We start from the raw sequence: 27,136 nt of genomic DNA, 5'->3' as shown, positions 1-27,136 counted from the left end.
GAGCTCACATCTGTGGTCACAGCTAGGAACATTCCAGGCTGCATTAATTTCAGGACCAATCGTCCTTGGGTAGTAGGTAGAGTATGTTGTCCAACCTCCCTTCAGAGAATGGAACATTGCCTACCATTGTTGATCCATATTGATGACGAGGTCCTATAGGGACCCACGAAGGGGTCCATTATGTGGTTCCTGATGGAGATGACCAGTGACAGTGGCAAGAGGGATCTGTTAGAGGTGTAGGGTCATCATGTCTGTGTGGGAACCCCAGGGCTTCCTAACTAGGGCCCCAGGTGATGGAGTGGCCTGGTAGTGATTAAAGAGTCATCCTTAAAGTATGCTAGTCTCTTACCCCTATTCAGCTTTTGTAGTCCTTACTTTGTCTGACAAGGTTAGCTTTGGAGTGATTGAGGGAAGTGTAATAGGATGTAGGTGAGGAGGGTATCTAGGTTTAAGTAGAAACTATTTCATTAGGTACTTTAAGGTGTCTTTTTAGGATTTTGCTTCTTTTCTGTTAGCTTTGCTTCCCTTAAATAAATAATGCAAGGCTGTGGAGTTTGCATGAGTATGGAAGTCTCTGCTGACCTGGAAAGCAAGTCTGTCAGGTATATTTTCTGTGAGAAATATCAAGTTTACAGTAAAGGGAAATGGAAATCAAGCAGACTTTGTCGAGTGTCATATCACTTTGGGTGAAATATTAAAGAAAGCGTTTTTAAGTTTCTGTATATTCATCCAGGACTAGCAGTGATAGGAACTGGAAGGTAGGATTTACAGAAAGTCCCAAGCGTCAGTCCATCAGTTCTGACCTAATGCAAAACTGGTGCATCCTGGGTTTGGAGTTTACATGTCCATATCAGGAAAGTCTATCGTGCTGCTTTACTTTGGACTTGATATGCAAGAGTGCAGCAGTTTTTACAAATTATAACTTAAAGTGATGGCTGTCATTTGTTGAGCAGCTGTCATGAGATTCTGCTGGGGAATTTACATCTCTTATCTCATAGTACATCTCCTATCTCCTATCTCACAATCCACAGCAAGAAGTAGATTAACCCACACTTTAGGGATAAAGAAAATAATCCCAGCATAGTCAAATAATTTGCTACTATCAGATCTCTTGGTTCTTAGGTGGCACTCAGCTATAAATGGCAAGTGACAATGTTTTGGTTCCTCAGATAATGACATTCTTCGTTCCCACTATCTTCCATAGTGTTTCACAAAACTCAATTAAAAAGGAGCCATTTTCCTTCCTTCCACATTTTCACAGCTTTACTAAAATAGGATTTACATGTCAAAAGTTCACCCATTTAAAGTAGAAAGAATTTAATGGGTGTTAGTCTATTTATAGAATAGATCAATTATCACCATTATTTAATTTTAGATTTTTTTCCATCACGGCAAAGGAAAAACTTAGAAAATAAAGATGTAAAGTGCATAAGAAAATGAACAAAACCAAATGAATAACTTTAGCTCATACTCCGTGGTTTCATTTTCTGTTGTAGTATCCCAAATATCTGAAATGACAACCCCAAATCATTTATGGAGGCTGCCATTCAAGGAGGTTTATAGTTTGAGCCTCTCTTTCCAAACTGAACTCCTCCCAGCTTGGTCTTCTTTCTGCTCAGCTATGCACCAGATAGCACACAATTACTTTCCACACTTTGAGAGAACTGATAATATGCCATTTCTTGTCTGGAGATTTCAGTCACATTGGATACTTTTCTCAAGAATCTTTTTCCTATTACCTGTCTTTATTCCCTTTGTTTTTAAAATTTTTATTAATGATTTACAACAATTATAAGATATTAGGGATATAGTACCACACTGTTCCCACCACCAGAGTTATGTGTCCCCATCCCCCCATTTTTATTTTTCTACCAGGTTTTCTCAATTTTCACCACCCTCCCTTTGCTTCTGAGTATCATATAAAGTTTACTCATTATTTATTTCCCAAATATGTGATGCATATTTTGCATCTTATTTGTTAAAATTCTTGCTTTTTTCCCCCCCCAAAATGGGAAAATCCCAAGATCTCAAGATCACAATTAGCAATGCAAAAACATCGGGATTCATGGATCTATTGGACCATGAAATAGATAAGTAATTTGAACCACTGAGCAATAAACCCACTGATCTGGCTCTGTGAAATTATAATAACTTCTAAGCATGTTTGAATTGTTTACTAAGATGTGGACGAAAACAGAAAATTAGAACAGATCTTCTAGATCGAAATCACTTGCAAAGAAACCACAGGTAATAAGTCACGGTAACCGATGGAGTTTTCCTCACTAATCCACACACTTGTCTCACCTCGGTCTTGAGTCTCTTTCTTTAGACTCCTTCAAGTTTCTACCCAAGAGTTGCATAAGCATTCTGTTGCTTTAATGCTCATAGAAGGGAATGGCTGTAATACTTAGAAGTCTGTGCTGAGACAGGCCTCTGTGAAGAAGGCCTGGTGCCAGTTCTGTGCTGCAGAATGTGCTAAGTCGCAGCAGTCAGACAATCACAGGGCCCTTTTATGAGCACAGGAAAGTGCAATGCTGTGACCTGGATAACTTGTAATGGAAAGTACTGTTGTCAATTGGGCATAGAGACCAGACTGTAAGCCTGGTGGTTTTTCGGATTTATATCATCCCCGCCTCACTATAGCCTGATCATTTGGATACACCTGTGCTGTCTAGCAGATGAAAAAGCTGAGATCTGGTAAATGACAGAAGCAGATGAGTTACAAGGCCTGTCTGATTCCATACATAGTACTCGCTAGTCAGTTCATTATGGTAAAAAACTTCAAGTCAACCCTAAAATTAAATATACGTGTGCATATGTGCTTTTCTAATATAGAAATAATTATAATTCAGTTATCTAATATAAAGAAAGCAGTGATATTTTGAGAATTCCCTAAAATATTGGCACAAGTATGAAGACATTAGTTTTAGAATATTTTATAGTAATTTAACAAAACTGAGTGTTTTAATACACTGTGAAATAGGGCTATTCCATGATATAGATACACAGTTGACATTAATAGGCCAGGTGAGGCTTTGCCTTTCCTTGAGTACTTACATCTAATTTATTATCTAATCATATTAGTCAAACTAAAGTATTGACATAATTCAATAAAAAGTACATGACTTTTTTGTGAAGACTATAAAACTCGCCATAATTGCTTTTAAGCATTTAATTTTTATTTAATTGGAATCACGGTGCAACTAAATGTCTTCTTTTTTACTATGTTAGATGTCTCTTTGTACTTGTAGAATATGATGCACGTTCATATAAATTTATACATTATTTCTGCAACTGCCATGCTCAGAGACTTAAGTACACACATTCTAGTGCACAAGGACCCAGTTCAAGCCTGGTCCCCAAATTCAGGGAGGAAGATTCATGAGTCATGAAGAAGTACTACAGGTGTCTCTCTCCCCCTGTCTCCCTCCATTTCCTCACAAATTCTCTGACTCTATCGAAAATAAATAAATGAATAATATTAAAAATAATTTTGAAATTTAGAAGATATTTAATTCTCTCTCTTTCTCTCCAGAGCACTGCAGGACTTTGGCATATGGTGGTGCTGGGTATGGAACCTGGAAAGCCTCAGGCTTAGAAGTCATTAGCATAATTATTGTGCTGTCTTCACAGCCCAGAAATATCTCTTTATTCATGTTCATTATTTGTATTTAATTATTTATTATTATTTTTGACAGAATACTGCTCAGCTCTGGCTTATGGTGAAGCAGGTGACTAAACCTGGAACTTCAGTGTCAGGCTTCAAAGCCATTTGTATAGCCATTATGCTACCTCCCCTAACCAAGTATCTTTAAAAAAATTTTTTTTCTACTTCCTTAGAGGGGAGGGTTAATGGTTTACAGTAAAGTTGTTAGCAACATAGTACAATATGTCATCTCTGCATAATAGGTGTGTGCCAGACACTCCCCAAAACTAGGCTTTTTTCCGTCATGATGCACCAGAACTCCAATATTCCTCCATCCTACCCCATTCCCTCCTTCCCCAAGGCATTTTTCTTTGCATCAGTCCACTACACCCAGTCCAAGTTTCACCCTATATTTTGCTTTATTTTCCTTGCTTCTTAAATGCTAGCCACCAAACAAAGTCAATTGGTGGTGCTGGTGAGGATGGAAATAGCTTCACTTGCCAACTCCTTCCACCAAACTCAGCCTCAGAGATCATCTAATATTCATCCTTCTCTTTCTGGCTTGTTTCACTCAACATGTTGCCTTTGTGCTTTATCCAAAGTGTAGCAAAGATATAAGCCTCCTCACACCTACAGATACTTAATTTTTGATGAGGGGATCTGAAACATTACATGGAAAAAAGGGAGAATCTCTTTAATAAATGATGTTGGGAAAATTGTATTGAAATATGCAGTAAAATCAAATTAGACCACAATTCACCACATACAAAAGTAAGTTCCAAACAGATCAAAGATTTGTGTATTATGCCAGCAGCCATCAAATACTTATAGGAAAATATTGACAGGACTCTTTTGGATATAAATATTTCTAATATCTCTGTTTCACTGTTTTCCTATTAAGACATTCAATAGGAAATTTTTAGCTATTCTATTGTTTTTCCTTTTAACTTAGTCATGAGTAGCACTTAATCGTTTTGTTGTAGTAGGTAGCCAAACTTACTCTTTTGTAGTAAGAGATGATCATGGGAGAATTATCTGTTCATGCCTTGAAGTTGCAAACTTGAAATATGAACTTGTGTTTATTTTTTAAGTTTCATTACTTAAAAGTGAACTTTTCATACTTTTTGTTTTTACCATGTTAAGTACATGTAATTTCATTTTCAAAAGATGAACTTCTTTAGAATAATGACTGTATTTTCTTCAAAGTTTTAACACTAGAAAATTCAGACGGAGGAGGAGAGGAGAAGTACTAAGGGAGGCTATGCACCTAAATCCATATGTTGGAATAAGGTGATGGTTTGGTGGGAGGTGAAATGTGCTGGTACCGATTTGGGGGAAATGTGGAAATGTAACCTGGTGGCAACAAAACCCCCACATGTCAGCATTTTCACAGGAGAGTGATATTGGAGTTAGATTGAAAAATAAAGTTACAATCCCAGAAACAATATCTTAGTACACAATTGATACCCCAAAATATTTCCTATAAATGAATGGGTATGTTGAGTAACTAGTGAATTTCAATGACCTTCCAATCAAAAGCAGCAATCCTTTGTGTAGCAACTATACTTATCCATATATAAGTATAATATTAAGTAGAACATTTTTGCTTCTACTTCCAAATCCTTCCTCCTCCCCCACTAAGATCCCCCAAACTGAATGGGAATGAAAATGAGGATGAGGATGAGAATGGTGTGGGAAGGAGTATTGCATTTACAAATAATTCTGTTAAGATTACAATAGAGGGAGTCGGGTGGTAGCACCCAGGTTAAGCGCAAGAACTGGTGTAAGAATCCCAGTTCGAGCCCCTGGCTCCCCACCTGCAGGGGAGTCACTTCACAAATGGTGAAGCAGGTCTGCAGGTGTCTATCTTTCTCTTCCCCTGTCTTCCTCTCCTCTCTCCATTTCTCTCTGTCCTATCCAACAATGACAACATCAATAACAACAATAGTAACTACAACAATAAAACAACAAGGACAACAAAAGGGAATAAGTAAATAATAAAAAATAAATATTACAATAGAAAGTTCAACGGAGAGGCTGGGTGGTGGCACACCTGTTTGAGCGCACATGTTGCAATGCTCAAGGACCTGGGTTCGAGCCTCTGGTCCCCACCTGCATGAGGAAAGCTTTGTGAGTGGTGAAGCAGGGATGTAGGTGTCTTTCTTTCACCTTCTCTATCGTCCATTTCCTCTTGATTTCTGGCTGTCTCTATCCAATAAATAAAACAAGATAAAAGAAAAAAAAAGAAAATTCAAAGGAAAGTATAGGCTATTTTGATTTTGCTCTTGTTCCCCCCCACCCGGCAAAGAACTTCAATTCCTTTTTTAAAAAATATTTATTTATTTATTCCCTTTTTGTTGCCCTTGTTGTATTATTGTTGTAGTTGTTACTGTTGTTGTTATTGATGCTGTTGTTGTTGGATAGGACAGAGAGAAATGGAGAGAGGAGGGGAAGACAGGGAGGGGGGAGAGAAAGACAGACACCTGCAGACCTGCTTCACCGCCTGTGAAGCGACTCCCCTGCAGGTGGGGGGGGGGGCTGGAACCAGGATCCTTACGCTGGTCCTTGTGCTTTGCACCACGTGCACTTAACCCGCTGCACTACTGCCGGACTCCTTTTTTTTCCTTTTTTATTTGAAGTCTGTTTTCACTACCATGTAGACCAGTGTGAATGTGGAAGCTTGTATGTCCACCTTGTATAAAAGAAGCTTCCTGAGACAATCACAATTCCTTTATGGATTCTGGGAAACTAGATTTCCAGAAAAATGGAGGTCATAATATCCAAATTTAACTACCAACATGTGAGCTGAGCTAGAGTTATTGTTAATGGTAGTGATTCAATGTACTGGTGATATATTTTGAGCTTCCTTTGTAGGACTTAGCTGATTGGATTATTCATGTGAGGAAATGGGTAGATATAAAGACCATATCAATTTTATTATATGAATAATTGTATGGATACTAATCCTTTTTCCTATGGTGATGGCGTGAGAGGTTTATTGTAAAGTTAAATAAGACATATACATTTGATTCTATTTTACTCCAGTATCAGGTGATAGGATATAGATTTGCCTTCTTATTTGAAGAAACTTAAAAAGTAAGAGACAAATTGTATGAATCTATAATGATAAAAATATTGACCATCAGTGGTTGAAAGGTATTCATCCATCACTCTGAGTTGAAAATGGGAGAGGAGCTCTATGCAGAATTTCAAGGCTTCTACAAAGGAAGGGGCAATGCAGGAACAACTTAATGAACCTCTAAATTTAAAAGATAAGAAATTGGGGGAGCAAGATGGAGTATCAAAATGGAATATCCAGAACCTTACAGAAAAAGACAATTGGATCCAAATAGACACAAGTTGTCACTACAAAATTTGAGCAAAGAAAATCCAACAATGTAGAAAAAGGTTAATACGTTATGATCTTGTGGGATATTATTATTGTTATTATTATTCCCCGGGGTTATTGCTGGGGCTCGGTGCCTGCACCACAAATCTACTGCTCCTGGAGGCCATTCACCCCTGCATTTTTGTTGCCCTTGTTGTTGTTATTATTGTTATTATTGCTCTTGTTATTGGATAGGACAGAGAGAAATAAAGAGAGGAGGGGAAGACAGAGCGGGGAGAGAAAGACACCTGCAGACCTGCTTCACCGCTTATGAAACGATCCTCCTGCAGATGAAGAGTGGCAGGGGTGCTGAAACCAGATCCCTGTGCTGGTCTTGGCTTGGTGCCATGTGCAATTAACCCACTGCACTACTGCCCAGCCCCCAATCACGTGGGTTTTATACCAGGAATATAGCATTGCTTTTACATTCACAAATTAATATATATAATCTATCATGTGAGCAGTAAAAATCCATATGGTGGTCTAATGCAGAAAGAAAAGGGCATTTGATAAGAATCTCTCAGAAAAGAAGTTACAGACATAAACTTCCTGAACATTAATTATAAAAGGAATCCTAGATAACCATGCAGCTAATAACCTAATCAGAGTTTCATAAGAACAGGAATAAAGCCATAACATCTGTCTGATTACTTCATTTGATTTAATGTTTTTTGGAGACTAAAAAGAATTATCAATTAATAAAGATATTTACTATTGGTATATAGAAAAAATTGATTTTAAATATTAATTTTGTTTCTGTCAACCTTCCTAGATTTATTTATCAAGTTTAGTGGTTCACTTATAGACTGTGTTGAATTTTCTACTCATATTGTCTTTTTTATATTCTCTTTTTATATATTATGTATTTATTATTGCATTTACTTCTGAAAACTTATTATTGGGTATAGACAGAGATAAACTTAAAAAATGACAGGAGACAGAGAGGGAGAGAGACTGCTACAGCATTCCTTCACCCCCTGTGATGCTTTCCCCTTTAGGTGGGGATGAAGTCTTCAACCTGCATTCTGAGCACTGCAATGTGAGTGCTTATCCAGGTGCCCCACTTCCTGCCCCATTTCATCTCCTCCTGTGAGGGTTTTCTAAAACGCACACAAGATCTCACTGTAAGATTTAGAACTAATTAGATTTCCATTTCTCCCTTTTTTACATTTATTTTCTACTTTATTAATGATTTATAGTCAACAGTAAAATACAGTAGTTTGTACATCAGTAACATTTCTCAGTTTTCCACATAACACTCTAACCCCCCACCCTAGGTCTTTCTCCACCATCATGTGCCAGAACCTGAACACCATGCCACCTCAGAGTCCTTTACATTGATGCAATGTACCATAAGCGTTATTTATTTATTTTTAATGCAAAGCATTAGAGCAAGCAAGACAGAGCAATCATAACTCTGTGGTGGCATATGCAATTTCAAGAATCATACCTGATGCCTCACACGTGTATGTCTTACATGATAACTACTGATTAAAAATCCCAAGATGATTAGTTTGGTAAGATCTCTCTCTCTCTCTTTCTCTCTCTCTCTCTCTCAAAAAATTTTGTCTATTTCGAACTCTCCAATGTATCCCACCTCTCCAGAGCCCTGCCCCACTAGGGAAAGATAAGACAAGCTGGGAGTATGGATCGACCTGACAACACCCATGTTCAATGGGGAAGTAATGACACAAGCCAGACCTTCACCTTCTGCACCCCATAATGATCCTAGGTTCATATTCCCAGAGGGATAAAGACTAAGAAGGCTTTCAAGAGAGGGGATAGATATGGGACTCTGGTGGTGGGAATTGTACCCCTCTTATCCTATGGTCTTGTCATTATTTTTTATTTTGTAAATAAATTAAAAAAAAGAGATTTGTCTGTTTTTCCTTAGGGTACATTTTTTTCACAAAGTTATCAAAATATATTTTATTACCATTTATTTATTTATTTATTTATTTAGTGGAACTTGAGCTGTAATTTCCTTCTCCTTTTTTTGGTAATAATAGTTTGTATCTTCTTTTTTTCTTTATTGTTTGTGACTTTATTATTTGTGTTCATTTTTCACCCCAGTTTTCTTATATTGTTTCTTTGTGTCACTGTAAGTCTGTTTCACCTCCACCAAATTCTAATTCCTTGAAAAATAGCACTTGATCCCCCACAACTGACTGGACCCCCTTCACCTCGCATTTGGAAATGTCTAGACTGGAATCGTAAAAAACCTATACAGTGACGTAGACCATAATCACTGAAAAAGGCCAAGACTTTTCAAAAGTTGGAGATGCATATGTATATGTATATGTATATGATTTGATTTGCAACCTTAATTCATTGACTTTTTTTTGTCTTTGCTTTGGAAGATCTTACTCCATAAGGTAAAATCTGTATTAACTATAGCTATGGTTGAGGAAGATCTTAGTTGTGGAGGGTTGCTGTGTATACACTTGTAACAGGAGATGACAAACTATACACATGTGGTGAATACTTTCTTGTAAATCATTATTTACCCCAGTAAAGTGAATTTTAAAAGTGGGTAATTAACACAATAGATTTTGCTGAGCTAGTTCATTTCTACTCTCTGGGCTGACTTTTTTCAGATGGAGAGAGAAAGAAAGAAAAGTAGACCATAGCACCAAAGCTTCCTCCAGTGTGGAGGAAATCTGGTTCAAATCTGGGTCATGGACATAACAAAGTAATCACACTAACCAGGTGAGATGTTTTGCAGTCTTTCTTTCTTCCTTCCTTCCATCCTTCCTTCCTTTTTTTTAAAAAATATTTATTTTATTTATTTATTCCCTTTTGTTGCCCTTGTTGTTTTATTGTTGTAGTTATTGTTGTTGTCGTTGTTGGATAGGACAGAGAGAAATGGAGAGAGGAGGGGAAGACAGAGAGGAGGAGAGAAAGATAGACACCTGCAGACCTGCTTCACCGCCTGTGAAGCGACTCCCCTGCAGGTGGGGAGCCGGGGTACTAACCGGGATCCTTATGCCGGTCCTTGTGCTTTGCGCCACCTGCGCTTAACCCGCTGTGCTACAGCCCGACTCCCGCCTTTTTTTTGTTATTGCTGAGGCTCAGTGCCTGCATTGCTGCACTGTGAATCCAGTTCTCCTGTAGCTATTATTATTTATTATTATTATTATTATTATTGATAGGACAGAGAGAAATTGAGAGGGGAGGGGAAGATAGAGAGGCAGAGAGAAAGGTAGAAGTCTGCAGACCAGCTTCATAGCTTGTGAAGCGACCCCCCTGCAGGTGAGAAGCCAGGGGCTCAAATCAGAATCCTTTCGGGTCCTTATGCTTCATATTATGTGCACTTAACCCAGTGTGCCACTGTCCATCCCAGTCCCCGTTCCCTCTTTCTTGCTTTCTTCCTTTCTTTTGCTATGTAATGCTACTTTATAGCTTGGTCCAATTTCTACTTAATGTGGACTTGAACCTGGGTCCTCAAGCATGGTAAAGTGTATCCTCTACCAGGTAAGACATCTCTCAATCTTGGCACATTATTTTCAGTTAAAATATACATAATAAAATGCATAGACACTTATAAAATATATATGAACCTCTCATTAACTATTTTATAACATTAAAATATTTCATTTATTTATTTTAATTTGATAGGACAGAGAGAAATTCAGGGGGTAAGGAGAAATAGAGAGAGACAAAGATAAAGAGTCATCTATATCACCACTTCATTACTCATGACTATTCCCCTGGCAAGTGAATCCAGAACCTTGTGCATTGTGTGTTCTACTGTGTGTGCCACCACCCAGACCCAATCAATTGTTTTTAATCTAATGCTACATGAACATTCAATTCTAGATGTGAAAATGTTCTATATTCCAAATAATTTTTTGCTTTAAAAATCTGGATCTATTATTTGTTTGCTTTTAAAATTTATTTACTTAATTTATTTATAAAATAAAAAAATAGAAAATTTGACAAAACCATAGGATAAGAGCGGTACACTTCCACACATTTCCACCACCAGAGTTTCATATCCCATCCACCCCTTTGATAGCTTTTCTATTCTTTATCCCTCTGGGAATATGGACCCAGGATCATTATGGGGTGCAGAAGGTGGATGCCTGGCTTCTGTAATTGCTTCTCATCTGGACATGGGCATTGACAGGTCGATCCATACTGCCAGCCTGTTTCCATCTTTCCCTAGTGGGGCAGGGCTCTGGAGAGATGGGGTTCCAGGGTACATCTGTGAGGTTGTCTGCCCGGGGGGATTCAGGTTGGCATCATGGTAGCATCTGCAACTTGGTGTCTGAAAAAGCACTAAGATATAAAGAACTAATTGTTTAGTAACCTGGAACCTTAAGGCAAGAATATAGCAGATTAGATTTGAGGTTTCCATTTTGGAAAAAGTTACTAGGTCTATTTTAGGTATATTCCAGGGGGCCCATGACTTTACTAATTTTTGCCTGAGCCTGACAGCTAACATGCAGGTGGGTCAAAGGTACTGTCTGTGGAGATAGTGTCAGGGTTGGAAATAGGACTAGATAGGTGCATCAGGGAACAGAGTAGCTCCCAAATCTGGGAAAATTATATAAATACCATTAACTATAAACCTCATCAATTTGATCTGGGCCTATATTAAGTGCAGGAGCCTGTGTAATTTCTGCATGCCTGTAGGTCTGAGCTCACATTCTGTGGTCCTAGCTAGGAACATTCTAGGCTGCACCAATTTCCAGACCCATCTTCCTTGAGTGGTAGAGCATTTTTGTCCAACCTCCCTTCCAAGAATGGGGCAGTCCCTACGACTGTTGGTCCACATTGAAGGCAAGGTCCTATAGAAGCCCACATAGGAGTCCATTATGTTTATCCTGATGGAGATGACCAGTGTCAGTGGAGAGAGGGATCTATTAGAGGTCTAGGCACATCATGTCTCTATGGGAACCCCAGGACTCCCTGACTAGGGCCCTGGGAGAAGAGGTGGCCTGGTAGTAAGCCAAAGAGCCATCATTAAAATATTCCAGTCTCTTATGTGGAAAACTGGGAAAATTTATGCATGTACAAGCTATTGCATTTACTGTCAACTGTAAAACATTAATAATCCCTCAATAAAGAAATAATAATAATAAAGTATGCCAGTCTCTTGCCCTTATCCAGCTTTTGTAGTCTTTATTTTGTCTGACAAGGTTAGCCTTGGAGTGATTGAGGGAAATGAAATAGGAAGTAGATGAGGAGAGTTTCTAGGTCTAAGTTGAAATTATTTGAGTAAGTACTTTATTTTGTCTTTTTTAGGTCTTTCTACTTGCTTGTTGCACTTATTGGGTCACTGAAAACTATTGTATACTTTTGCTTTAAGGTATGTATTTTCTCCTGACATGGATATTGTGTACATGTGATCTGTCTCTTGGGCGCTGGTTCATATCAGGGTGTTGGGGCTTTGTTAGGAAGTGAACTATCTGAAATGGAATTGAAGAGTCCTATGAGCTAGGTATAGTCTCAGCAGAGTACGGGAGCTGAAGGGTTGACACCGCAGGTCTGTCATCTGTGGACACAGTCAGAAGTGAAAAATGTAGAGGTGGTACTGGTTGCATTGATTAAGTTTAGATCAGCAGATACAGTATGAACCAAGAGAAGCCTATTGAAAACTGAACCATGCCCGAGAGGTTCCACGACTGGGAGAAATATTGATTTTATAAAGAATGGGGAGGGTTCCTTCTGTCTTAGGTTTGAAGAAAGCAATAAATAGTTATTATTGTAACCAAGTTATTTGGAAATGTTGTTAACTTTGAAAATGCCATTATTAGGATTTTCTGTATCGTACCCTTGTACGATCATCATTTATACTGTTCAATGCTACTATAAATAAATATATATATATGGCTTTATTTAATGTAGTGACTCAGCTAGTTGCTTTTTTTTTTTTTTTTTTTAGCTAGTTGCTTCTTACCTCTCTGGGCTAAGATTGTAGTTGATTATTTATCAATCTAAATTTATTCTTTGGCCCAGTGATATTTTTGTCAAATGTAAATATATTCTATAAAAGTACTGTTGCTATATATTTCTTTATCAATTCCACTATGTCCTGGTAATATACCTCGATATATTTATTCTTTGTGTATGATATCAATTAAAGTAATTAATTATCCTTATTCTGATGAAAGTGCCTATTGGGGATTTTTACTAGATAACTAAGGTTGCAGTCAATTCCTTTTATCACTGGTGAACCTTGAACTACAATATTTGCCTTCTAAGAACTGTGAAATTATAGCAATCTCTGCTTATTTTTATAACCTCTTAGCAGCTGCTTTCTGCTTGTTCCTGGCATTTTATACTGCATGTACACAGCTAGAAACTGGCAAATATCTCCAGGAAATTGTATGCAGAATGTTAGACTGCTTATTTGAGGCTCTCTTTCTACAGGAATTTGGAATTTTAGCTTTCCAAGTCCTGAGTGCTTGCTTGATCTACACTTTGTTCAAATGCCAGTTTTTAATCTACCCAACCTTCAGAGTTGTTTCCAATGGAAATATAAGTTTGATTGCATCACTGCATTACAATGCTAAGTCCCCCACCCCCTTATCACTTCACTGTGACACTAGTTGTTTACAGTAAACTTGGGAACAGTTTCTCATTTCCCCAAGACAGGTTGTGTGCAAAACATTCTCACCCCCAATTTAGATCCATCTTTGATAATCAGGCACCAGAACCCTACCTTTAAAAAAAAATTCAATTAAACCATAAGCCTTAAAAAAACCCATTATTTATAAATTAAGTAAAGAGGGGCAGAGGAGAGAGAACTAGAACACCACTGGAATATGTGATGCCCAACCATCCAACTTAAGATTTTCTTGCTTGAGTATTTATCTATTACAAAAGCTTTATCTGCAGTACCACCTCCCAGCCCATGGCTGTAAACCTTCCTGAGGGTGAACAGACTGTCATCAATCTCCTTAAATTTAGTACACTGGCAAGCATATTTCATATTTTATTAGTGTATGAAAAGAAATAAATCCTGCTTTTCCTCTCAAACACTAAAACTCCATGCTCCAAATAGGATAATAACTTTATAGAAAACACACACACACACACACACACACACACACACACACACACACACATTTCTGTAGTTGGGTACTTAATGAAGCAAAATACGTGACTTGGCCAAGTTATCTGATAGGGTATAACACAAAAAGACAGCATTTTCCAGTGTTCACTTGAACAGTGAGTGAGACTGAGGACATAGTAAATTCTCTTAAAATTTAGTACATGACACATTCTTTGACTTGAACAGCCAGGTGATCAATGATTTTTTTCCCAAATGAAAGGAAGAATAGTAATTTTAAAGACTCATATAAAGTTTCAGCACTCTGGATTTAGTTATAGTGATAGGGGTGCTGATACTTACATGGAACATTCCAGTGCTGCTTCATTTTACTGGTGCTCCCCAGGGACCTGATGTAAATCAGAAATCACAGGCCAGCAGACAAAATTTCTTCTGCGCCTCAGAATTAGTAAGGACTGTAGGCTTATGAGAGATAGAACTGACGTTCAAAAGCTAACTTAAATCTGTACACAGTATCATTTTCTCCCCTTGAATCAAATTGCTTTATGTCAAAAAGGAGAAATGCTCAGGAGAGCTGCCCCCTTATAGCTAAATTCAGTTTCTTTTTCTCCAACAAGAAGACATTCCAACCTCAGAAATACTGGGATGGAGAGTCCCAAAGACTAAGTACAGATCAACCTTGTCATCTAAACAGACGTAGTTCTTGCCCATAAGCTAATACACCGGTTACATTTGGGAGGGGGAGAGCTTGTGATTTGTGTTATCTCTGAAGTCAGTTTCAGTCCCTTTATGTAATTTGTCATTAACTTCTCCACATCCATAGTTTGAGAACATGCTTCCCCCTGAGCTATTAAAGATGAATCTTCAGGGCCTTAAAAATGGTTTAGTTTTTGTGAACATAATCTTAGGAATTATGTAAATATAGCACTTGAAAAGAGGTAAAATCATGTATATGAGAAATAAAGCATTATGGAGGCATTAGTATAACTCCCTTTGTGGATTATAGTTAAATTTGAAGCATGAAAGAAAAAAATGTAAATAAGCCTATTGTGTGCCATGCAAAGAGATAAAATGTTCAGTAATATAGTCAAGAGCCTCACAGTTTAGTTTTGTGCAGGGAGTATTGAAGTGTAATTGAAATGTTGATATTAAAATGTTCACCATTGTGAAAGAGATAGTATTAGAGCAGTTGAGAGGAAAAGCAAGTATTGCTTGAAAATATATTTTAGTCTACTGGAACTTCCATAGTTGATTGACATCTAAATTGAGTTGAATTTTATTCAGTCTAAATCTAAATGATCTAGACAACCTGAGATGGTCCTTTGTGTGGATGCCTCCTTCTGCTGTTCAGACACAGGAGGTTGTTGATGGTGAGGTGGGTGGGTCTCACATGAACAGGTGTCTGTTTTGCCTTCCACAACACAAATCTATCACCTGGGCATACCTGGGCAGTATTTATTGCTCTGATGACTCTCCCTTTCTGTTTCTCTGATTTTCCTTCTCCCTCTTTCTGAAAAAGTTAATCCAGAGAAAATAAATCCCAGAGACAACACTAAAGTACTAATGGAGGCAGACTTAAGTTTTTACTACATATAGCTTTCCAGCTTTCCTAACTTCTAAGATGGAAGTTTCATTTCTTGTATTCTTGGAGATACTATCAATAGTTACCTTATGTCAAATGAAGTCAAAAACAGGTTTCCATGTTCTCTTTTGTCTCAATAAAAATGCTAGCTAGTTTTTTTTTATTGCACAGACCCTGAATATATTCTATTTATGAAAAGATTCAGCAAGTAGTTAGTCTTGGAAATATTTACCTGGTATTGATTAAAATACCAAAAAGAAAAAAAAAGAAAAGAAAAAGTAAATGTACCATGTAAAGAAAAGATTCTACTGTAGAGTTTACTTCCTGAAACAGAATCTATATTAGCTATAGCTATGGTTGAGGAAGATGTTAGTTGGTGGTGGGTGTGATGTGCAGACACTTATAACAGGTTTGAAACTGTACACATATGACAATACTGTTTTTGTAAATCATTGTTTCCCCCATAAATTAATTTTAAAAGTGGGTGCTTATCAAACTGACTTTTATTGAGTTAGTTATTTTTATTGTTACTGTGTATCTTTAGTTTTTTTCCCCCCACAGCTAAGGACTCGCCACTCAGAGATGGGAAAAAGAGAGAGAGAGAGAGAGAGAGAGAGGAGAGAGAGGAGAGAGAGAGAGGAGAGAGAGGAGAGAGAGAGATCATGTCACAGAACTTCCTCACCTGCTATAGCATCTATATGATGCCAGGATTTGAACCCGTCACATTCCTGGCAAGGTAAGTACCCTACCAAGTGTGCTAACTCACTAGCCTTATGCATCCTTAATCACCTTAAAGAGCCTGGCAAATCATTAGTTTAAGAACATGTAATGACTTGGACTTCATATTTATAAGGTGTTTTTTTCCCCACATATACAGTAGAGAAATAATATAGTGAAACATTTAGAACCCACTATAGACTTTTGCTAAATCACATCAGTTTACTCCATAAAATTAATTTTAAAAGTGGGTACTTATCAAAATGACTTATTTTAGCATTTATTCTATATTGTCAAAGCACTGTGATATTACTCATACAGTTTAAAATCCTTTTATATTCACTCTTGAAACTTCTTGCTTTTCTCTTTCTCAGAACACTCACTATTTAAAATGCAGTGATTTTAAATTTCTGAGTAAGTTATGCATACATGTTTAATTTAACTTTATACATATTTTGAATATATGTATTTTTGTAACTTACATGCATATGTATGTATATATATTTATAAATCATCTGTATGTGTGTTTTGTATGTTTTCATGATTGCTAAAAACAATTTATGCTGTAAGTTCTCTTTCCAACATCTAGTTCCATCATTTTGGCTGTTATTTTAGGTCCCCTAGTGTGTAAAGAATAGTTTGTTTACTTGTTTGCTTGTTGTTAGATGTCTCAGTTCATCCCACTTTTTATTTTGAATGTACGAATATTTCCGTAAACATTATGATGAATGACTCTTTGAGTTCCAAAAGAAAATTTACTTTAGAATGGGAAAATTTACTTAGAATGGGATTACTAAAGCAGAAGCAGAGAGCTCTGTTTTTACTTTTAATTAGTAGACATACTGATTTAGATACTAGAAGTCAAGCTTTCTATATCCTTTACAACACTTGACACTGTATGCCATGCTATTGTTGATTGACTAGGAGATCCATAAAATTAAATCACAACCAGCACCAGCCATATTTGTGGTGAGCAAAATAGCTGAGGATTTGTCATGTGTAACAAAAATAGTTTTAATTAACATTTATGTTGTAAAATGAATTTTTCTTTAGAGAACATCTTTTGATATTACCATAATGGTAGGAAATAAATTAGTGCATGGGTCAATTCTTTTCATTTTAGTTACCTGTTTCTGAGAAAAATAGATAAAAGATAGTCTATCAGAAAAGTGGTACAAAAATCAAAATCAAGCAGCTGAGTGGTAGCACATGTGTTACAATGTGCAAGGACCCAGGTTCAGGTCTCCTGACCCCACCAGCTGAGAGAAAGCCTTGCGAGTGGTAGTGAAGCAGTGCTGCAGGTATTTCTCTGTCTCTCTTCTTCTCTGTCTCCCCTTTCCTCTTGATTTCTGGCTGTCTCTATCCAATAAGTAAATAAAGATAATTGAAAAAATCAAAATCACTCTAGTTCTCAGTGGTGAAATTAATGTTGTACAGACAGATGTTGATGTCCCACAGTGGACACCTGTAGTATATATAGTGTTATAGTGCAACGATAAAGTAGATTTTTGAAAACTCAGCATTTCTTAAAGATTATTTTATGGTTCACAAACAGAACAGAAACCTCAGTCTATAGAACCTTAAGTTACAGACTTCTAGGAACATTTGATACCTTCCCAAAATATCACCAAAATGCCTCCACCATAGAGCATTAAGCACTCTACTCCCTTAGTAACTTCCCATCTGTAGACATGACTCAAGAGCTTATCCTGTAGGTTTCCTTGCTTTGTCTCCTGAATCCCACATATAATTGAAGCTATCTGGTATTTGTCCTTCTCTTTCTGATACATTTCCTGTAGCATATGTATAGTAGAATCTTTAGATTTTCTTTGTATATTGTCATTCCAGTTGTAAAAAGTGATAATTGTATTTTCTGTCTTCCAAATCTAAAAACCTTCAATTTATGTTTCATGCTTGATACCTATGATTAGGACTGATAGAACTATGTTTAAAATCAAATGAATAAGACTCAAGATCTGCTGTTTTGTTTTTTTAAAAAAAAAACATTCAAGATGATATAGAATGGTAAGAAGAAGGAAGGTTTCAAATAGAATACCTTCTGCAACCCACAATGACCCTGGGTCCATGCTCCCAGAGGGATAGAGAATGGGAAAGCTATCAGGGGAGGGGGTGGGAAACGGAGACTGGGTGGTGGAAATTGTATGGAATTGTACCCCTCCTACCCTATGGTTTTGTTAATTAATCCTTTCTTAAATAAAAAAAATAAAGAAAGAATGTCAAGTATTAAAACCCTAAAATTGAAATTCCTTTTCAAGTTTATGAAGTATTAGATAAAAGAGTTGTATGAAGACTGTGTGAAAGATAGTACTAAGTACAAGGACCCATGCAAAGACCTGGGTCTGAGCCTAAGGCTCCCCACCTGCAGCATGGACACTTCACAAATGGAAAAGCAGGTCTACAGGTTTCTCTCTCTCTCTCTCTCTCTCTCTCTCTCTCTCTCTCTCTCCCCATCCCTCTCAATTTCTCTCTTTCTTATTCAATAAATGGAAAAAAATGACTGCCAGGAATAATGGATTCATACTGCTGGCACTGAGCACCAATGATAACCCTGGAGACAAAAAGTAATAAATAAATGAATCAATTAATTTAAGAAAGACTGTGTGAAAGACAACAAGTAGTGAAAGATAAACACTTAGATTAAATTGTGCCCCCAACAGAAAGCCAGTAAAGAAATTTGAGCACAGTATAGCATGATTTGCATTTTTGAAGGTCATTATTCCTGATGATAAAATAGGCTCTGAGGTTAAATAAAGAGAGCATAAGAGGCTCCTTTCGTCAGAGAAGAGGTAGTCATGGCTTGCTTAGATCAGTGTGAGGTGAAAATGGCTGATTATGCTCTTGATTTTAAGGTTAGGAATTGTTGGATTTGCCAATAAATTGAATATGACAAATGCAAGAGGTGAGACTATGAAAGGACTCCTAGTTTTGATAGGTTCTCTTTATGATTTATGGAACCATTTAGATATGGAAAAGTATGGAGAGGGGTAGATTTGGGGAGAAAATAGACAGACTCTATTTTTGTACACTAGATTGTGAAGACCACTAAAGATAAAAATCTGTATAACCCCAAGAAACCAAAGACTTGATAAGAAGCTCCCTTACCTCATAAATGATATCTGCTAATCAGGTCAATTATGTATTTACTATAATAACATTCTCTTTCTAACAGTAGCAAAAAAAATGGGGGTGCTTGCTATTCCTGTCTTTACCGTGCTGTGCTGGATTTTGAGTTTGCCACATGACAAAAACCCTTAAAAGTATGGCAAAGGTATTAGAAAATGGAAAAAAAATCATGGTTATTTTATACAATGTGTTTATAGACATAGCAAATCCAAATGAAATCCAAAAATAACCATTAACCGCTGAAATAGTATATCTATTAGATAACAATCAAATCAGTTCCCTAATGGCTCTCTACCCTTGTAATGCTCTTCTGCTAGTAAAGATCCTCCTATTGTTATGGACCTACTTGGGAAATCCAGAACAATCTCAGCATCCCAATATCAGATAATTATCAACTTAATTTGATATGCAAGTTTAATCACTCCTTGCCATCTAACCTTATTTATAATTTCTCAGGTTCAAGGATGTAGCTTTTTTTTCTTTCTTCCTTTTTTTTTTTTTATGAAGGGAAAGTATCCTGTTAACAGCACTAATCAGTCAAACAGAAATGATAATTATTCCTCTATAAAAATAATAATCACTTAACCATGTAAAAAGAATAGATATGAGGACCTAGTAGGGGTTGTATTGTTATGAGGAAAACTGGGAAATGTTATGCATGTACAAACTATTGTATTCACTGTCGAGTATAAAACATAAAGGGAAAAAACTTCAATAGATACTTTATAAGGGAAACAAAGATTACTAAATATCTTGAAAGAAATCTAGCAAAAGTTATGAAGACAGTTAAAAGTCACTACTGAAGAACAGAAAGCAAAGCTTGAATAAAAGACAGAAGATATTCTTGCTGAATAGGCCATAATTCCATAAACATGTCAGTTTCTTTCAGTAAATCTATCAATTCAATACAACCCTACACTGTAAAAGTGAGTTCAAAGATCATAGAAAAAAGAAATGATGCAAGAACCCTTAAGACAAATACGAGGACCAGAGAGAGAACTCTATAGGGTAGGGTTTTTGTCCTGCCATGTATGCATACTGGTTTGGGAAGTGGCATGTGAATGAGAGGATTAGATACTGATTTCTTTCCATCTCTCTCCCGCCCCAATGAATTTGTGGCCTGGAGTGGTAAAATTATACGCATGCAAACACACATGTGCACACACACACACACACACACACACACACACACACACACACACACACACACACGAGCTGAAAGTTAACCATATATCAGCTTTTGCTATGGCAGTATTGAAACTATAAGGGTTTAGTGGAAAAAGTACATTAACAGACCTGAGTAGAGAATCAGAAAAAAAAAACATGCAAACAAGCAGATCAATACACATAAGAGCTTGATGCATGATATAACTGACAATATTGAAGAGGGATAATTGATAGAAGCTAATCTGAATAAAATTTAAGAATATAAATTACTATTTAAAAGACAAATTGCTGACTGATTGCTACAGGAGAAGGCCAATCCTATTATATTTAAAAGACATCTGTTTGTAAATAGAACATATGTAGTAAAATCCCAGGGACATAAAATGGAATAAAACACCAAATTCTTGCTTATGAGAAATGATCAAGTAGGATGGAAGTGTGTTATAAAAGTTAATGGAGAAAAGAAAATAGATCTTTTAATTTCATGTGTTAATATTTTAATGCTTTAATAAACAAATTATTTGGAGCTAACAGAACAAACTTTGAAAGTGTATTACTAGCTGAACAGGAGTCGTGCCCTGCTATTTTGGGCATTTTAAACTATTTAATCGAAAAAAGAAAACATCAAAAAAGTCTCTTACATCCCAGAAATACACAGTTTACTCTGCCAAAGGTCCTGACAGTAGATGCCTTTGAACGCACATTGTTCCCTTAACATAAATATATATCCATGACAACCATGTACCATGATACAAAGACTCCCTGAACCTACTGTGTCTGTAAGAAAACATGAAGATCTTGGGATGATGACTGGAGTTTGCTAAAGCAAGAGTCATTACAAAAAGTTAGCTTTTGCTACCATTAATTTTGTATAGCTTCCTATTATCTGTCTCTACAAGGAGTGAACAGAAAGCCAAGTATCTTTCAGAGGCAACATAATATAGCATGTAAATACAAATTTGAAAACATTTTTATTTTCGAATACTTATGGGTTGCAGCCTACCCACATTGGTAAAATGTTATAAAGCAACAGGATATAATAGTTTTTTTTTTTCCTGCTGATAGTTCTATCACAGAAATTGCTACTGGATAATTTATGGAGACTATAGAAATAAAGTGTGCATTGAAGAGGTAGAATAGTGAAAAGTAGCTGGTAAATTTCTCTGTAGAATTACTCTGCTTTTTCTTTCTGCCTTTGAAATTCTATTCTTTTTTCATTTCTTCTTCTAAAAATACTCATTTGTTCTGCAATAAATATTCTTGAGTACAGCATGTCACAGATTCTGGTGCAGCATTAGAATAACAACAACAACAACAAAAAAACCCCAAAACCTGAAACCTATCCCACCTGATTTATTGTCTTTTCTGGCCCAGAGACACTTTGAAGTAGTTAATGGTTAATGTCCATGTAGAGATTTTAAATCACTGGGAAAGCTTCCTCTCACGAATAAATAATCAAGCTAACCGAACAAACAAAATCTTGTATCATGTTCAAAGGCCTTTGTAACATAGTATCCAGAGCTTTTGGAGGTTCAGTGTCACTTAGAGCCTTTCATTACCTTAACACACGCTTTAAGGCTTATAATTTGCAATTGCACCCTCAAGGTCACTTTCCTTTGAGATGTAGAGATCACAAGATAATAGTGTAGATCTGGGTATTCATTCTGTAACCCTTCCACTTTAAATGGTGATATTTAATAGGCAAACAGTAAACATTTACGTACAAATGGGTGAATGTAAATGTAGAGATGCTTATTCAGAAAACACACACCAGTTGATGTGCTTTTGTTGCTTTGTCTCAGGCATCCTCTGATAGCTCCAGCTAGTGTTTAGAGTAAAATTCAAGGTGAATCATTATAAAATAGCTTCTCTCAATTGTCAGTGTAACAGAAAAGAAGCTCAAAAAAAGTTGTCTTAGAATTATAGGGCTAGTGACTGTGACTTCATGGTAGACAATGAAGCCACCTATGACATCTGTTGTAGAAATCTGGACATTGAACGACCAACCTACATCAACCTCAATCGCATCCTCCATCACTGCTTCCCTCAGGTTTGATGGAGCCCTGAATGTTGACCTGGCAGAATTCCAGACCAACTTGGTGCCCTATCCCCACATCCACTTCCCTTTAACCACCTATGCCCCTGTAATTTCTGCTGAGAAAGCATACCATGAAGAACTTTCAGTTCCGGAAATCACCAGCACATGCTTTGAGCCTGCCAACCAGATGGTGAAATGTGACCCTCGCCATGGTAAATACATGGCCTGCTGCCTGTTGTACCGTGGTGATGTGGTCGCCAAAGATGTCAATGCTGCCATTGCCAGCATTAAGAACAAGCGTAGCATCCAGTTTGTGGACTGGTGCCCCACTGGCTTCAAAGTTGGCATTAATTACCAGCCTCCCACTGTGGTCCCTGGTGGAGACCTGACCAAGGTCCAGCGGTCTGTGTGCTTGCTGAGTAATACCACAGCCATTGCTGAAGCCTGGGCCCGGCTGAACCACAAATTTGACCTGATGTTTTCTAAGCGTGCATTTGTCCATTGGTATGTCGGTGAGGGCATGGAGGAGGGAGAGTTTTCTGAGGCCCGAGAGGACATGGCTGCCTTAGAGAAGGTTTATGAGGAGATTGAAACAGATAGTGCTGATGGAGATGATAGGGGTGAAGAGTATTAACTTTACATTTTTTACTCCTGTCTGTCTTGAACTCATTTGTGAAGCAGTCTATTGTGGCATAAAGCTGTCAATAAAATATTTTCATATGAAAAAAAAAGAATTATAGGGCAATTTCAGAATGCATTATTGAATTTTGACTTGCTTTTATTTTAAAAGTAAAGAGAATAGTAGTTTTTTTTTTTAAAAAAAGGTATGATATATTCGATAACTAGATGCAGTGGCATATAGAAATACATGTCTTGATTAGCATGTGGCAAAATCTATTCTGTGATGACAGAGGTCCAGATAATCCACTCCCCATTGCCTCATGAAGGCTTCCATTAGGACTGGTGGTAGTGATTGTGTTAGTTCCATCATTACATTTATGCTTTACCACCCAGGCTTTGGTGCTTATCAACCCTGGACTCAACTTTGAATTGTTCTATGTCTCCATTGTTTCTGCTGCTCACAAAGCCACTGACCCTTCCAGACTCAGACAGATTAGTCCCATTTGTTCCTTTTCTTTGTATGCTTTGTATGTTCCTGTTTAAATTTTACAGAGAAGTCACTGTGTTCTTAGCAATGACACCTTGCTTCAAACCCACTTGGATGTAAACTGTCATGCCATGTACTATAATACCCTGTTTTATCTGGTCTTGGCCACCTTTTTGACATGCTTTAGGGGCTTCCCTGCCTCTTAAATTTTCCATTTCTTCTGCTTAGAAGTATCCTACTAAAGCACTTTATGTAACTTGTTTTCACCTTTGTTTAAACCCTACTTTCATCACAACTTCAAGAGTTCATTCAAAATAACCCAATCTGTTATTTGTCTTTTTTTATGTTTTACTATGGTGTGTCAATTTTTTTCTGCTGATAGTTATCTATCTATCTATCTATCTATCTATCTATCTATCTATGTATCTATCTATCTATCTATCTATCTATCTATCTGTCTGTCTATCTATCTGTCATCTCCCTAGTGTGTTTGCATATCTATTTATCCTTTATCTCTACTACCTGTATATCATTAGCTTCCCAAATGGGAGAACTAGTTATTTGAGCTATAATCCCAGGACATAGGCAAATGCCTTCTACAATGGAAGTGCTTTGGTAAATACATTTTGAGTTTTATTATGTTTTCCTTCTTAATGAAGGCTTCCTTTAGGACTGGTGGTAGTTATTGTGTTAGTTCCAACATGACATTCATGCTTTATCTCTACTGGAATTGAAGGCTATGCAAATAGAAGGAACATGACTACTTTTGGGAGACAAACTAAAGGTTTCTTGTGATGGAGGTTACGGAATTGTCACTCCCAAACAAAGAAACTCCTTACAGAATGTGAGGAGATCTTTATGTGCCATTTACCAGACAAAAGCTAATAACCAAAATACATTAAAAGCTCACAAAACTCAGCAACAAAAGAACAAATGACCATATGCAAAAATGGGGAAAGCATATGAACAGAATATTCACCAAAGAGGCCAAAAGACCAACTGACATGTAAAGAAATGCTCCGGGGGTTCCCGGAAGATGGCGGACTGAGAAGCTGCTAGTGGCTTGAGCTCTGACCACATCTTCTGGAAACGGTAGGATTTTCTGCCTTTAGTAGGCCAGTCAATAAGGGGTCCTAGAGGTGACACCAAGGAGGTGACTATAACATAATTTGGGTTAAGAAATAGAGTAGAAAAAAAGGGAAAATAAATTCTTTTTCTTTTAATTATTAAGCACACCTCCTCCCTCCCACCCCATAACCAGTCCCTGGGGAACAGCTCCTAGCAGGCTCCCCTGCTGAGCTTCTGTATTTACCAAATTCCTATCCCACCAGGGAGTATCATTCATTCTACATCTATACCCTTCTGAAACCTCTGGCCTTCTTTGTTGCTAAGTAGCCAACCCCCCCCACCTCACCCTGTATAGCTAATTAAATAATTAAAAATAAATAAATAAATAAACTCTTTCCTTTCACCGCTCTTTTATGACTGTTATTTTTCTTATCTTTTTCATTTTTCTCTCTCTCTTTTTTTCTTTTTCTCATTCTTGTCATCCTTTCTTCCTTAATCCTACAGCTTCCAAAGCCACAGGCCCCAGCCCCCACAGCACCAAACAGTGTGCTTTTTTGAATTAACTGATATACATTTGGGAATTATTTTGAGGAAGAATTCTGACTCAGTGTGGACTCTCACTGCGAGTGTCTCTGCTCAACTTCCCTTCCTCCTTTAGCCACCCCTAGAATATACAGTGGATAGTAGATTTGCATAACTGTCTATTTCAGCTATCCTTGTCTAGTCCTGAGGTTTTTTTTTTTTTTTTCTCATTCTTAACAATCAGCTGCCTCTGATCACGAGGTTTGAGGTAATCTGGGACAGGGTTTTTTTTTTTTTTGACAACCCTGCTCTATTTTATTATTAATATTATATAAAGGCATATATCTTCCCCCCCTTTAGGTTGATCAGAATTAACTCTTAGGGTATCTTTCATTGCTAGGGTAGTGGGCATCTTATCTATTGTGGGAGGAACTTGTCTCGTTACTCCTACCTCCTCTACAGACTCTCCCCTCCCTCCTCCTCCTAGCTAATTAAAAAAGATAAATTAAAGTAAATTAAATTAAAAATAAAGTAATAAAAAAACTAATTAATTTAACTGCTCTTTAATTACAGCTCTTTTTCTTATCTTTTCCCTTTTATCTCACTTGTCTCTTTTTTGTTTTTTTTTCTTCTTATTTATTTTTTATCTTGTCATACATTATTTCCTTCATTCTTTGCCTTTCTGAATTTGTGATTTATTTTGGGGAAGAAATCTGACTCAGAGTGGACTCTCTATGTGTGTATCTCTGCTCTACTTCCCTTTCTCCTCTTGTTACCCCTATAATATGCAGTGGATAGTAGATTTTCATAAGTGTATATTCTTGCTATCCTTTCTTTTCTCTTTCGTCTTCACTGGGATTTGGTTACTATTTTTTCACGGATTGGAGAAATTGTTTGGCTAACTGGTAGTGATTAAACTGCTTCAATACTTGCTTCAGTTGCTACTGTAATTCCTGAGGCTGGTGAGTGCAATTGTCATAAAGGTATTTAGTACAGTGTTGCTTGTACACAAGACACAACAACTGAGGAACAACAAAGCATAAAAGAAGAAACACATAAATCAAAAAAATGGGTAGATCAAAACAAATAAAACTGCTACTCCAATGAGTGAAGACAAGAGCCCAGAAGAAACTACAAATCAGCCAGAAGTAACCATAAATAAGAAAAGTATGCAAGCAATAATAGACTTATTAATCACAGAAATGAAAACAACATTGGAGGAAAGGAACGGCAGTATTAGGGAAACAACAGTTGAGACCCCCAAGGAAAATACTGATTATCTTGAGGCAATTAGAGAACTGAAAGCTGAAATAGCTGTAATGAAGACAGAAGCTGAGGCAAGGGAAAGCAGAATAACAGAAGCAGAAAACAGAATTAGTCAGACAGAGGATGAGTTAGAGAAAATGAAGAAAGAGGTGACAGAGCTTAAAAAGAGATTGAGAGACACTGAAAACAACAACAGAGACATATGGGATCATTTCAAAAGAAGTAACATTCATATAATTGGCCTGCCAGAGGAAGAAAGAGAGGAACGGGAAGCAAACATTCTAGAGGAAATAATAGAAGAAAACTTCTCAGACCTGAATAACAGAAAGGACATCAAATTCAAGAGGCCCAGAGAGTACCAAACAGAATTAACCCAGACCAGAAGACACCAAGACACATCATAGTCACAATGAGAAGAAGTAAGGATAAAGAAAGGATCCTAAAGGCTGCAAGAGAGAAACAAAAAGTC

The 27,136-nt window shown here is 37.0% G+C and overlaps 1 pseudogene; it reads left to right on the top strand.

Moving 5' to 3' along the window:
• Positions 1-2,008: 2,008 nt before the first annotated feature.
• LOC103109352 (tubulin alpha chain-like) lies at positions 2,009-23,337 on the top strand (annotated as a pseudogene).
• The last annotated feature ends 3,799 nt before the right edge of the window (positions 23,338-27,136 follow it).

Source organism: Erinaceus europaeus, chromosome 14 (assembly GCF_950295315.1).
Source record: "Erinaceus europaeus chromosome 14, mEriEur2.1, whole genome shotgun sequence".
NCBI lineage: Eukaryota > Metazoa > Chordata > Mammalia > Eulipotyphla > Erinaceidae > Erinaceus > Erinaceus europaeus.
The sequence above is the reverse complement of the archived record's forward strand: the minus strand, read 5'-3'. Positions and strand labels throughout refer to the sequence as shown.